This window comes from Lathyrus oleraceus, chromosome 7 (genome assembly GCF_024323335.1).
Source record: "Lathyrus oleraceus cultivar Zhongwan6 chromosome 7, CAAS_Psat_ZW6_1.0, whole genome shotgun sequence".
In the NCBI taxonomy this organism is placed as follows: Eukaryota; Viridiplantae; Streptophyta; class Magnoliopsida; order Fabales; family Fabaceae; genus Lathyrus; species Lathyrus oleraceus.
The window spans coordinates 152,261,675-152,276,461 of record NC_066585.1 but is presented as its reverse complement, the minus strand read 5'-3'; positions in this window follow the sequence as shown (position 1 = coordinate 152,276,461).

Sequence of the window (14,787 nt, the reverse complement as noted above, 5' to 3'; positions counted from 1 at the left end):
GTTTAAAAATGCAATGGCATAAGGCCAAAGTTTCTAACTTGCAAAAAGGTCTAAGTTTAGAAATCACAAGCAAAGAAAATTTTAAAAGGAGGGAGAGATTTGAAATTAAAGAAGTGGGGAAGAGATGGAGAGACTAATCCTAAGCAAAAACTAAAAGTTAAGAGTTGAAAAGATCTGACTAATGGGCTGCAGTCTAATAGACAAGAATGTCATATAGAAACCCAAATTTCCCTTGGATTGTAGAATCAAGCAAAATCAATACACAAATAGCAAGATGAAGAGCAATACATAAAATAAAGATAGACACATACAAGCTTAACAACTCCATGATCTTCCTCATTATCTCCCATGTATCAGATGAAATCAGAGATATGCTTTAGGCACAAGTTCAAAGTAACAGCTTCAATAAGACCATGTAGCAGGTGAACTCAAAAGGGTCTTCAATATTTGCTTCAGATGAAGTTTTAATTCACAAGCACTTGGTTTCATGAAAGTTGGCATTGGCCATGTCCTTTTACAGAGGGAGTGTTGCCTAATTCTAAGTCCAATGTCTCGGATCAAATCCAACAGTCCATACAAATCTGTTTTTATAGGGTTTTTTGTTGTTATTATGTACATTAAAGTCAAAGGACCACAAACACAAACAAGTATATACAATCACAATATAATCACAAGCTAAGGCTCAAATGAGTAAAATGAAAATGGCATTAAAGTAAACAAGTTAAATGGTATGGATAATGGCAAATGAATAAAGACTTAAACTTAAAGTGCATAAAAGTAAATGGCTTGAAATTAAATGTTAATTGTTAGTTTATTAGAGGTTAGTATTTCTTTTTGTTTTGTTTTGTTTAAGCCATTCTATGGAGAACACTCAATCCACTAGTCACAAGCATGGATCCTTGAACCAATACATCTTCGAAAGGAAGGAAAAAAGGCCAAGTTTCCATACAATACCATGAAAGAGGGGAGACTTACAATCTCACTTACTAGAATGCTATACCTTTTGTGTCAAAATTCAGCGCTATGTTAAGCAATCATAATTGGACTTATGTAGAAGTCACAACTATTGGAGGTCGGGCAATAGAAGTTTTAGTGCTAATGCATGTTAGAGATATGGTATTATGAACCATACTCCTAAAACATACCACACTTCAAAAAAATGCAAAAGGGGTGGACCTAATCTTATCCCCACTTATGTTGATTTTTCAATAAACTAGCCTTAGGATGTAGAGATATCATAGCTCCATGAAATGAATGAGAAGAGAATGGGATTGAGATGAAGAGGGACAGGAATTGGAATCAGCACAAATTGGTCAAAGGAGAACTTTTATCAAATTAAAATCATTCATTCATTTTGGAAGATGAAATGTACATTTCATCAATCCCCTAATCCAATAATTTTAACTTAACAAAGTCAAATTAACCTTGACCAAGGCCCAACAATGCAAGTCAAACTCAACAAGTCAATATCAAAAGCTCAGTACAATGTATTTTGCAATTAAACAATTAAAATCAATTAAAAAATGCATTAAATTAAATTATGGTTGGTCAACATCCTAAAACCTCATCAAAACACCAAATAAATGGCCATGAGATTTATCATAGGCCAAACAAGGTCAAAGGACCTTGGAGAAAAAATTTCATAATTTTTGGAAACTTAAAAGTATTTTTAAACAATTAAAAATATTCATAAAAACATTTAAATTGTGAAAAATATTAATAATGATCCAAAAAAATATTTTAATTCAGAAAATGAAAGAGGAATTTATTTAAATTTTTTTGGTGAAAGTCTCATATTTTTTGGATCAATTGGTGAAGAAGCTTGTTGAAGAAGTCGCATAAAATACCCAGATGAATTAGGGTTTCCAAGTCAAACAAACTCCAAACTCTTGATGAATTCTTAATCAAAATAACATGTGAAGATAATGGGGATCCATATATGATGCTTAGAGACATAGTAAACCAATTCTTGATTGAACTCCTTGCACTGAGGGTCTTAAAACCTAGATGTGAGCTTGATAGATCAAAGATGAGCATGTGCCCTACCTACAAAAGAGTTAAACTATACAATGATATATTTTTGGTATTTTGGGTAGTAAACATGATAAAATACAAAGTATGATACAATCAAATGGTGCTTGGTGATCTCTCCCAATGCAAACCCAATGAATGAGGGGTAAGGAGAATGCCAAGATGTGATCCCAGTGCCAATGCATGTGATGAGATAACATGAGGGATATTAGGGTCAAATTTGGGGTCTTACATTGTTGATGTTCCTACCTTTATTCATCTCTCTAAGTGATTTATTTTCATTTATTTAAAAACAAACCTTCTCCTATGCATAAGGGTGAAGTGAACATTGTTGGGCATTTTCCTGATTATCTTTAATAAAATACAATTTTATTCATCCACATCTATGATGTTTTTACTTTTTTCTTTTCTAAAAATGGTAATCACAAAAAAACATAAATAAATAATAATTTTCCATCTGCATAATATTTGGCCGCACTCCTCTTCTCTGAAATCAAAATATCAAATCATTATGCAGGTTGGTTCTCAAACCCGTTGAATACAATGATCATACTCCCTCTCCAAACTTTGATTTCCCTGTGTTTGAAGCGGAGGAAGAGAATGATGATGAAGAAGTAACTTACTAATTATCTCGTTTACTTGAGCACGAGGAAAAAACCATTCAGCCGTTTGAAGAGCAGATTGAACTGGTCAACTTGGGTTCCAAAGATGATGTGAAGGAAGTCAAGATCGGGTCTCAACTATGTCCAGAAGCTAAGAAGGGGTTGATTGATATTCTTCGAGATTATTCTGATGTGTTTTCTTGGTCCTATCAAGACATGTATCGGTTGGATTCTGATATTGTGGAGCATAGGTTGCCATTGAAGTTGAGAAGAACTCATCCTGATATGGAAGTAAAGATCAAAGAGGAAGTGCAGAAGCAAATTGATGCAGGTTTTCTCGTAACCTCCGAGTATCCGCAATGGGTGGACAACATTGTGCCTGTTCCTAAGAAAGATGGAAAAGTCTGCATGTGTGTTGATTATAGAGATTTAAACAAATCTAGTCCGAAAGATGATTTTCCTCTGCCACACATTGATATGTTGGTCGACAATACAGCTAAATTAAAAGTATTTTCATTTATGGATGGATTTTCCGGTTATAATCAAATCAAGATGGCACCTGAAGATATGGAGAAGCCACATTCATTACACCCTAGAGAACATTCTGTTATAGAGTGATTCCTTTCAATTTAAAGAATGTTGATGCAACATAATAGAGATCTATGACCATTCTTTTTCATGATATGGTGCATAAAGATATTGAAGCTTATGTTGATGATATGATTTCCAAATCTAAGAATGAAGAAGAACATGTTGAGCATTTATTATAGCTATTCCAGCGTTTGAGGAAGTACAAACTCCGCTTGAATCCCAATCAATGTACTTTTGGTGTTTGTTCTGGTAAGTTGTTGGGCTTTATTGTCAATGAGAAGGGTATTGAAGGTGATCCTGCCAACGTCAAAGCAATACAAGAAATGCATGCGCCCAAAACTGAGAAGCAAGTCAGAGATTTCCTCGGCCGCTTGAATTATATCTCAATATTTATATCGCATATGACTGCCATATGTGCGCCTATATTTAAGCTTCTTTGGAAAGATCAGTCTTGTGATTGGACTAAAGATTTCCAGAAAGCTTTTGATAGTATCAAAGAACATCTGCTTGAGTCTCCAATTTTGTCTCCGCCTGTGGAAGGAAGACCTTTGATCATGTCCCTGACTGTGCTTGATGACAGTATGGGTTGTGTTCTTGGTGAGCAAGTTGAATATGGAAAGAAAGAGTATGCAATTTACTACCTCAGTAAGAAGCTCACTGATTATGAGACTCGGTATTCTATGCTTGAAAAGACATGTTGCGCATTGGCTTGGGCTGCTAAGCGCCTGCGCCAATATATGTTGAATCATACTACTTGGTTGATATCCAAAATGGATCCAATCAAGTACATTTTTGAGAAACCTGCTTTGAATGGGAGAATTGCCCGTTGGCATATGTTGTTATCTGAGTATGAATTGAATACCGATCTCAGAAAGCAGTTAAAGGTAGTGCCTTACCTGACCACTTGGCTCACCAACCAATTGAAGATTATCAGTCAGTGCAATATGATTTTCCTGACGAAGACATTTTGTACTTGAAGATGAAAGATTGTGATGAACCATTGCTTGAAGAAGGGTTAGAACCTGGTTCCCGTTGGGGCATGGTATTTGATGGAGCTGTTAAATTGTATGGTAATGGCATTGGGGCAATGATTATTACTCCTTAAGGCACTCATTTTCCCTTTACAGCTAGATTGACCTTCAAATATACAAACAACATGGCTGAGTATGAAGCTTGTATTATGGGGCTTGAAGAGGCCATTGATCTCAGAATAAAACATCTTGACGTCTAGGGAGATTCAACTTTGGTTGTGAATCAGATCAAAGGTGAATGGCAGACGAATCAACCTGGTTTATAACCATACAGAGACTATGCGAGGAGAGTTTTCAACTTTATTTACAAAGTTTGAGTTCCATCATATCCCTCGAGACGAAAACTGGATCGAAGATGCTCTAGCAACGTTGGCTTCAATGATTATGGTGAAGTTTTGCAATGAAGTTCCCAATTTAATGGTGATGTGTCTTGATAGGTCATCTCATGTGTTTGCTATTGAAGAAGTCAAAGATGAAAAGCCGTCGTATTTTGATATCAAGTGTTTCCTCCAAAGTCAGATTTATCCACCTGGGGCATCTTCGGAAGATAAGAAGACTTTGAGAAGATTAGCAGGCAACTCCTACCTGAATGATGACGTGCTTTATAAGAGAAACTTTGATATGGTTCTGCTCAGATGCGTGGATAGACACGAAGCAGACTTATTGATGACTAGAGTCCATGAAGATTCCTTTGGTACTCATTCCAATGGACATGCTATGGCAAAGAAGATGTTGAGAGTAGGTTACTATTGGCTGACAATGGAATCTGACTGTTGCAAGTTTGTGAGAAAATGCCACAAGTGTCAAATTTATGTAGATAAGATTCATATTCGTCTAACACTGTTGAATGTCATTTCCTGTCCATGGCCCTTCTCCATGTGGGGAATTGATATGATTGGTATGATTGAGTCCAGAGCTTCGAATGGACATCGTTTCATTCTGGTGGCTATTGACTATTTCATAAAGTGGGTTGAAGCGGCATCGTAAACGAATGTAACCAAGCAAGTTGTTGTAAGGTTTATCAAGAATCAAATTATATTTCGTTATAGTGTGCCAAATAAGATCATTACTGATAATGGATCTAACTTGAATAACAATATGGTGGAAGCTCTTTGTAGAGACTTCAAGATTGCACATCATAATTCTTCTCCCTACATACCTAAGATGAATGGGGCTATTGAAGCTGCGAATAAGAACATCAAGAAGATCATTTAGAAGATGGTTGTGACATACAAAGATTAGCATGAGATGCTCTTGTTTTCTTTGCATGGGTACTGTACATTTGTCCGCACTTCAACAGGGGAAACCCCTTTCTCACTTGTTTATGGCATGGAAGTTGTGCTCCTAGTAGAAGTTGAGATCCTGTCACTATGTGTGCTAATGGAAGCCAAGTTGACAGAAGCTAAATGGTGCCAGACCAGATATGATCAACTAAATTTAATTGAAGAGGAGAGATTGACTGCCATGTGTCATGGTCAGTTATATCAGCAAAGAATGAAGAAAGCTTTTGATAAGAAGGTCAAGCCTCGTGTGTTTAGAGAATGTGACCTTGTGCTCAAGAAGATTTTATCTTTCAAACCTGATGCTAGGGACAAATGAACTCCTAATTATGAAGGCCCATATGTTGTTAAGAGAGCCTTCTCAAGCGGTGTTTTGATTGTTACAACTATGGATGGTGAAGAGTTCACTCGTCCTGTGAATGCCGATGCAGTCAAGAAATACTTCTCCTAAAGAGAAAAGAACAACTCGCTAAGTTGAAAACCCGAAAGGGCGGCTTAGGCAAAAAATGAGCGTGTCGGTGGATTGAAAACCTGAAAGGGCGATTCAGGCAAAAGTTAGAGACATAAAACAAGAATTCATCCTGGTAGATTGAGTACCCCACCTTGGGGAAATCTAAGCAAAAATTAGGGATTATGGCAAGTAACTGCATTCAGTTGGTCCTAATCACGTAGACAATTTTGAGCAAGTCGTTTGGGTCTTATTCATCATTCTCAACTGAAGACAAAAGCACAATGGATATTGAAGTTGGTTGATCGCTCGACTGGGTGAGTCGAGAATGGGATACAAACTGCAAGTGCACAGTTCTATCGCGTAGTTTTAAAAGATATCGATCCCACAGGGACTTATGAATCGATATACCGTTATCTAAGGTTACTACGTAAATCTAAGGTGAAAATGTTTGATTGTTTGGGGAAAAACTAAGAGCTAAACTAATATCTAGATTAAATATTAATAAAACGGATATCGGTATGTAGTTCGTCAAAACTAGGGAATCAAGTCTTTGTCGGTTTCTTGGTTTTAAAATGAATCGTTTCGGTTAACTTTATGTGTTAAAGGTTCTATCTCAAACTCTCGCTCTGTTGAATAAACCATGATTTTATATTAATGTTGCTGTCACTTATAATTAAGTCAAAAACCATATTTTGAAAACAATAAAGTTGCAGAAACTCCTTTTAAGAAAATACTGACCGTTTTAAACACCCTTATCTCAAACTCTCGCTCTGTTGACTTAGGTTATATAATTAAATCCAAATGCTTAACTCTCGTCCTCACATCCAATCTTTAAAAATACTTTTTGGAAAAGGTCAGAATTTAATTAACTCTAAAACTTGCTCTCGCCCTGATCTAGAATTAATGCCTAACTTACACTGTCCAGTTAAAATCTCAAACTCTCGCTCTATTGATTTTAACTTCTTTATGTCTTTTACTTTTGTAAAAAATCTTGTTATTAAACCTGTAAGTTGAAACCGTAAAAAGATTGATTTTGATTTTAAGTTTAAATAGACCGACTCAGTCTTGATCCCTTATTCTGCTTACTTTACATACCGATACCTAGGCAAATTAGCCAGACATGCTAAATAAATAAGAATTTATATCATGCATAAACAGACTCATTCCAGGCAGGCAATATGAATAAGCAATAGAATAAAACATTAAAAATTAAATAACAATTAAAGAACCTGAATGCGTAATACAATGGTCTTGAACACTCCACCACAAGCCGGTAGGATTTGTTCTTGGATTCTTCAATTAGACAGTAAATTAAATCAAGGAAATAAAACTGGAATATAACGTAAGGTTAAATCCGGTATAAAGTTGCACAATAGTTTCCGGTGTAGAAACTATTATGCGAAAAATATCTAAAAGCTAAAACTGGAAAGGTAAATTTGCAAGGGAAAAAGAATGTAAAGCTTGCAAAAGAAATAAATAAAATAAACAATGCTAAGTTGCTGGAAAGGAAGAAAAATAAGCAAAGGTGTGAAAAGAAAATTTGGCAGAGCTTCGGCAAACTGAGCGTGCAAAAACTGAGACTTTTTTAGGTTTGTGAGATGGCTATTTATAATAGCCTTGGTAACTGCATTCCGTTTCCCACGAGTCTTCAGCATGGCTAAATACACGGCGTGGGCATAGGACACGAACTCTCTCAACGTTCTTCTTCAATTCTTCTGAGAGCGTGACTTGCGCCAAAAAGCTAGTGGAATGGTGTGACGCTCGTCACACCATGTGTGACGCTCGTCACAGGGATGCTTCTAGTGTGACGCTCGTCACAACCCTTGTGACGCCCGTCACAGGCACAACGTGCGCTTTCTTTTGGGTTGGGCTTGGTCTTTGAAATTTGTTTCCTTTTTACTCCTTTCTACACCTCCTTTTCTTCCCTTTTTCACTTTTGCTTCAAAATGGATACCTGACATAAATAGCAAGGAAATACTGCATAATATCTGATAAAATGAGATAAACTAAAGTAAATGATAATATAATCTAATTGAATTAAGTCTTAAAATGTGATATAATTTCGTGTTATCAAACTCCCCCATACTTAAATCTTTGCTTGTCCTCAAACAAAATTCAGTATAGAACTTGTTAAAAGTTTTAGCCAGATGAAATTTCAAAGCACACATCAATTCGTACTAGGTTGCAAATGGATTTTTGTTTAGGAGGACTCGAGTTTAATCTTGACATCAACAACTACCGTTACAACTTAGATAACCCTACTTTATGCCAATCAGTTCAAGTACCCTATGATAGCTATCCTGGTTCCTTTAGTCTTATTTTACCCGTTTTCATTCTAGCGAAATCACATTAAGCCCTTTATCCTTTCGCGCACATAGTGGAGTAACCGGTTAGTGATTATGATCCGCTTTTAGCTAGAAGTTCTGGTACATAAGTCGGATAACTTCATTATTCAGTCCATTGCAAATTGTGGGGGATCGAACCGTAGTCCGCCCTACCGAGTTCAGTACCAGATTCCTACTGAACCAACTCATAATGGGTCTTTCGTATTGTGCTTTTGCATGATCTGCAACCTTTAGATTAAATGATCTGGTAAGGATCACCTAATTTAATTAGTGCATTTCTTGATATATTTATATATCTTAGGTTACTTTGGGGATCATTCACTTATATTCATCGGCTCTCCACGTAGTTTGCTATTAAGATGGTGCTGACTTCTGTATAAACTACTTGGGGTTGCCATAGAACTAAAAGTTCAAGGAATCGGTATAATAGGTACTTATCTTGATCTAACATATTGAGGTTCTCCGAGCGTTGTTATGGTAATGATTTTGTTTTGATTTCACTCAAGTTTTTATAAAGTAAGCAACCTTTATACTTATTGGGTGTGTTAAAAAATTTTTTGTTATGGCTCAAGAAAATTGAGGGGAATAGATAATAGAAAATTTTTCACACTTAGGAACTTAACTTAAAATAAAGATTTTTTTTTTTTTTGTTTTTTTATAGGGAAAAAAAAAGGGAAATAACGATGAAAGGGAGAGTACATACTTGAAAAATGAGAATGGAAAGAATATTGTTTCCCCCCCCCCCCATACTTAAACTAAACATTGTCCTCAATGTTTTAAGGGAAATGAAATACAAAATGGAAATGCAAAGAAAATAACAACTAAGGCTGCCTTCCGCCTCTGGTTCTTGGCCCTGGTGATCTTTGACGTATGTCTAAGTTGTCGAACCTGCTAAACAATTCAGTAAACCGCTGGTCGGTTATGGCATTCCGAGCATCCTGTTGCTGTTGCATTTGACGCATCATCTGCATCATCTCTGCATTCTGTGTCTGCATACCATCGATAGCATCCATAATGTCGTCGTTGGTCGCAGGCCTTCTTCGTCGACGACGTTGGGAGGATGGGCCGGCTGCATTACGGGAAGGGTTGAGCGGGACTGATTGTTGTGTTGGCGGATGGTCACCTTGTTCCATTTCTTCAAACTCATCAGTTTGCTGGTTTGTTTGTGAAGGCTCGGTGGTTTCAGGAGCGCTAAGATCGTAGAGGTGGCGGTCGGGGTTTGTGACATCAGTTAGGGTGGTATTGGGTAGCACAACACTCGGGACTGCTTGGTTGTTCACCATAAGATAATAGCCTCCGCCTACTCTGTTTTTAATCAGGCGGCTAGAACGGCAATAGCTGATATCCATAGACAGGGGAGGTAGGGATTCTAAAGTTTGGAGTCTATCCCCTAGGTTCAGGCCAAGTGCTATGGAGGTTATTAATCCACCAATTATAAAGGGTTGTCGGCCTCTAGCACATAAGGTGCGGATATGATGAAAGAGAAAGGAGGCGGCGTTTACCTGGGCTTGCGGTTCGAAGACGCACTGGAGGAAAAATAACTCCTTTGAGTTGACCTTGCTGTTGTTTGGTCTACCAAAAACTGTGTTTTGCAAGATACGGAGAAAATAACGGATGGTGGGGTTATGGATGTGGGAGAGAAGGAGTTCTTCCCAGTTGTAGGTCTCTATACCGGAAATTTTCTTAAAAAGGTCAAAAACGCCAACTGTGTTCCAGTTTAGGTCGGGAGGGATTCTGGGGTAGACTTGGCCTTCTGTGGTAAATTGTAGCATGGTACTCAATTGGTTTTGGGTTAGAGAGTACTCGGTGTTAAACATGCGGAAGGTTGCGGTACCGGTCAGAAATTCACCCTCACCGGCGGGAGTGGTGTAGTCGTAAGAACTTAGGAATTCTAAGGTTAGGGAAGGGTAGGTGGGTTGGTTATGAGTGCAAAGGAAGGTTAAATCGGCTTTACGGAGCATCCACTCGATACCTTGGAGTAAGCCTAATTATTGTAAACAAGTTAAATCGGGGTACCTGGTGGAAGCGACGCCTCGCTGCTGGAAGCGCTCGAATTGCTCTTGCTGATAGTTGTCATCTCCGGATCGGAAGATGATATTTCCGAAATTTTGATTTCCCTCCATTGTGATGAATTTTTGAAGGGATGATTTGGAAAGAAAAAGAAATGTATTTGATATGAGAGAATTGTTTGTGGTGAATGAAGGAAGTTTTGGTAGGTATTTATAGGAGAAGGATTGGAAGGTAGAAAGAAAAAGTGGTTGAAGAGTAATTAAGTGTGGTAAACGAAAAAATGAATGGGGAAGGTAAAAATTAAAGTGTAACGTTCGTCTCCAACGGCTCCCTAACGTTCACATGTCTGAGGGGCGTTACGCTCGTCACAAGGCTGTGACGTTCGTAACAGGCGTTTTGCGTGCCGTTCGTCATGGAGTGTGTGACGCTCGTCACACAGTCCTTTTTGGCAAGGCTTCAGTAGCGCTTCACAGAATTACTTTGGTAGCGTATTTTAATGTTTCATTTTGCTTATGATCATTTTTAGTCTGCAGTTTTAATGTATGGTGCACGCTTACTTGCTTTGTATAATAATAATAATAGGTAACAACAGTAGAGCATAATAGCCATTGCATAATAAAATTAACTAAACAGCTTCAATAAAAATGATCATAATGTATTACAGGGAAGGAAAACAATGAAATGAAATAGAAATAAACATGAATTCAAATAACATTAATGAAAAATCTAGCCTAAAACTAAATAACTTAGAAAGAAAAATAACTAAATTCCATCTATCTTCGGATCTCTGGCCGGAGGAGCAAAAGAGTTAACATGATGCCGTAACATACGTAACTGACTTGCCGTGCTGCTCATGTATTCTAGGATTTCAAGTCTCAAGCTGTGGAAATCTTCCCTGAGGGCGTCTTGTTCTGACATCAAAGCTTCAATGACGGTTTTAATATCTGTTCCTGGCATATGATGTCGGAGATCAGGCATGGCTGATTCTTCGGTCAGGACAGGCTGAGGAGGAGGATCAATATCATAGTAGCCGGAAGGTGTCTGAGGGTCAGACTCAGCAAGAGAGGTATGGTCAACATAGTGCTCATAGTCATCACAGATCTCATAGTCCTGGATGGATTCAGTGGATCCAGCAGGAGTTGGGGTTTCATTCAGGTTATAGAGCCAGTTCCTTTGATTGTGAACACTAGTTCTAGGATCGGGCATGGTGAATAGGCAGAGAACCTGGTTATCAATAATAAGCTCGAACTCATCAGACCCTATGTTTGCTATAAACATAGTGTTGAAGAGGAAAGGTATACTCATAGTAGTAATGCCACAAAAAGGGCTAAGGTCAAGCATAGGCTGACGTAATCCAATAGCATTACCTATCATAGTGATCAAACCGCCTATTCTAATGGGTGCTCGCTCATCCTGGATAAGGTGGTCCAAATTAGCTAACATAAAAGTAGCACCGTTTACTGGACGGTTCTGGGAAGCACAAAATATGATGAAGAGTTCATCACGTGAAACTGAAGTACTATTTGGCTTTTTCCCAAATAAAGTGTGGGTCAGGATCTTATGGAAATAGCGAAAAGCCGGGTTATGTATGTTTCCAGAGAGAAACTCATGTTCCTCGGGCTCATCATTTCCAGTCAGCTTACTCCAAAATGTTCAAGCTCTCTATATTCAAAAAGTTCTTCCTGGCTTACAGTGAATGTATCAAAGGAGGTAGGAAAACCCAAAAGGTTGGTGAAGTCTCTAATATTAAATTGGTACTCCATATTGAACATTCTGAACTGGATAAAACCTCTGCTAATTCCTTTTCCATGGCTAGGTAGATAGATTAATGAACTAAGGAATTCTAGTGTGAGTCTCCGGTAGGTGGTGAAATGTCTCAGGATAGGGGAGGTCTCCCATCCTATCTGATTCAGCAAAAACAGGACACTCTGTCTCAGTCCAAGGGCAGTCATAGCCCAATCATCAGCATATAAACTAGGTAGCATCTCTCTAGCGGCTAGTTCTTCAAACTTTCGTTTCTAAGCCATTCCTCTGAACTTGATACCCATACGATCAGAATGTCCCATCTGGTTAGTGTTAGCTAGAGAAAAGAAACATGAGTTTAAGTCAGGATTTGGCCAAATGCCGAAAGAAGAAAAGAATTATTATTATTATATATATATATATATATTTTTTTTCTTTTTGAATAAATCAATAATGAATACTAAATAGAAATTAAAAGAAATAATTAAGAGAAAAATAGGGAATTGATAATAATAATAGAATAATAAAATAACAAATTAATTTGTGGGTTGTCTCCCACTAAGCGCTTTGTTTAAATGTCGCAAGCTCGACAAAGAAACTGTTAAATATAGTCTATGAGTCCTGGGGGCGTTTCGTCTAAGTGTAGAATTTGCGAATCCTCGTTGGTTTCCGCATAGTGATAATGTTTCAGACGTTGCCCGTTTACGGTGAACGGTTCTGTAGATTGTCCTTTTATTTCTACCGCTCCACTGGGAAAGATTTTAGTGATATGAAAAGGTCCTGACCATCTGGATCGTAGTTTTCCCGGGAATAACTTTAGTCTAGAGTTAAATAAAAGTACTGCGTCGCCTTGCTTGAAGATTTTCCTTGATATACGCTTGTCATGCCATTGTTTTGTTCTTTCTTTATAGATTTTGGCATTTTCATAGGCGTCTCTTCTGAGTTCCTCTAATTCGTTTATGTCAAGGATTCTCTTTTCACCGGCGGCTTTATAATTCAAATTTAAATTTCTAATAGCCCAATAGGCTTTATGTTCTAATTCTACCGGGAGGTGACAGGATTATCCATAAATGAGCTTAAATGGGGTCGTCCCTATGGGAGTTTTATAAGCAGTTCGGTATGCCCATAAAGCTTCTGGTAATTTCAATGACCAATCTTTCCTTGAAGTGGCGACCGTTTTTTCTAGTATTTGCTTGATTTCTCTGTTAGATACTTCCACTTGTCCACTGGTTTGAGGGTGGTAAGGTGTTGCTATCCTATGTCTCACTCCATATTTAAGTAGTAGTTTTTCGAGTACCTTGGATATAAAGTGTGATCCACCATCACTGACTACTATTCTTGGGATGCCAAATCTCGGAAATATTATATTTTTAAAGAGTCTAGTTACTACTCGGGTGTCATTTGTTGGAGAAGCTATAGCTTCGATCCATTTTGATACGTAGTCAACTGCCACGAGTATGTATTTGTTACCGAAAGAGGATGGGAAAGGTCCCATGAAGTCTATCCCCCACACGTCAAAAATCTCTACTTCCAAAATACCTTTTTGTGGCATCTCGTCACGTCTAGATATGTTTCCCGTGCGTTGACATCTGTCACACTCCTTAATAGCCGCATGTACGTCCTTCCATATAGTTGGCCAATAAAAGCCAGCTTGTAGGATTTTAGAGCAGGTCTTGGATGTACTTGTGTGTCCGCCATAAGGCGCAGAGTGACAGTGTTGGATTATATTTTCTACCTCTTCTTCGGGTATACATCGACGGAAAATACCATCGGGGCCTCTTTTGAAAAGTAAGGGATCATCCCAGTAATAGTGTTTTATGTCGTGGAAGAATCGTTTCTTCTGCTGGTAAGATAAAGTAGGTGGAACTATTCCGGCAGCTAAATAATTGACTAGATCAGCGTACCATGGTATGACAGATATAGCTAAGGTGGTTTCTACTTGCATGTCGGAGTTGTTCTCTTCCAAAGTAGCTATGAGTTTATCATACGAGAAATCATCATTAATGGATGTTCTTTCTGGTTCAAGGTTCTCAAGTCTAGAGAGATGGTCTGCTACTACGTTTTCAGTTCCTTTCTTGTCCTTGATTTCTAAGTCGAATTCTTGCAGTAACAAGATCCATCTTAGGAGTCTAGGTTTAGCATCCTTTTTTGTTAAAAGGTACCTGATAGCAGCGTGATCAGTGTAAACTATTATTTTGGCTCCTACCAGGTAAGAACGAAATTTATCTAGCGCAAATACCACTGCTAGGAGTTCTTTCTCGGTTGTGGCATAATTCATCTGTGCTTCATCCAGGGTTCTGCTAGCGTAATATATAACGTGAAGCTTTTTATCCTTTCTTTGTCCTAAAACAGCACCTACAGCATAATCACTGGCATCGCACATTATTTCGAATGGTTCATTCCAGTCTGGTGTCTGCATAATGGGTGCGGAGATCAATGCTTGTTTAAGAGTTTGAAATGCTTTTAAACAGTTATCGTCGAATATGAATTCAGCATCTTTCATCAACAGTCCGGTTAAGGGTTTAGTTATCTTAGAGAAGTCTTTGATGAATCGTCGGTAAAAACCGGCGTGTCCTAAAAAGCTTCGTACTTCTCTCACAGTTCTTGGGGGTTGAAGATTTTCGATTACCTCTATTTTGGCTTTGTCTACTTCAATTCCTCTGTTCGAGATGATGTGTCCTAAAACAATGCCTTCTTGTACCA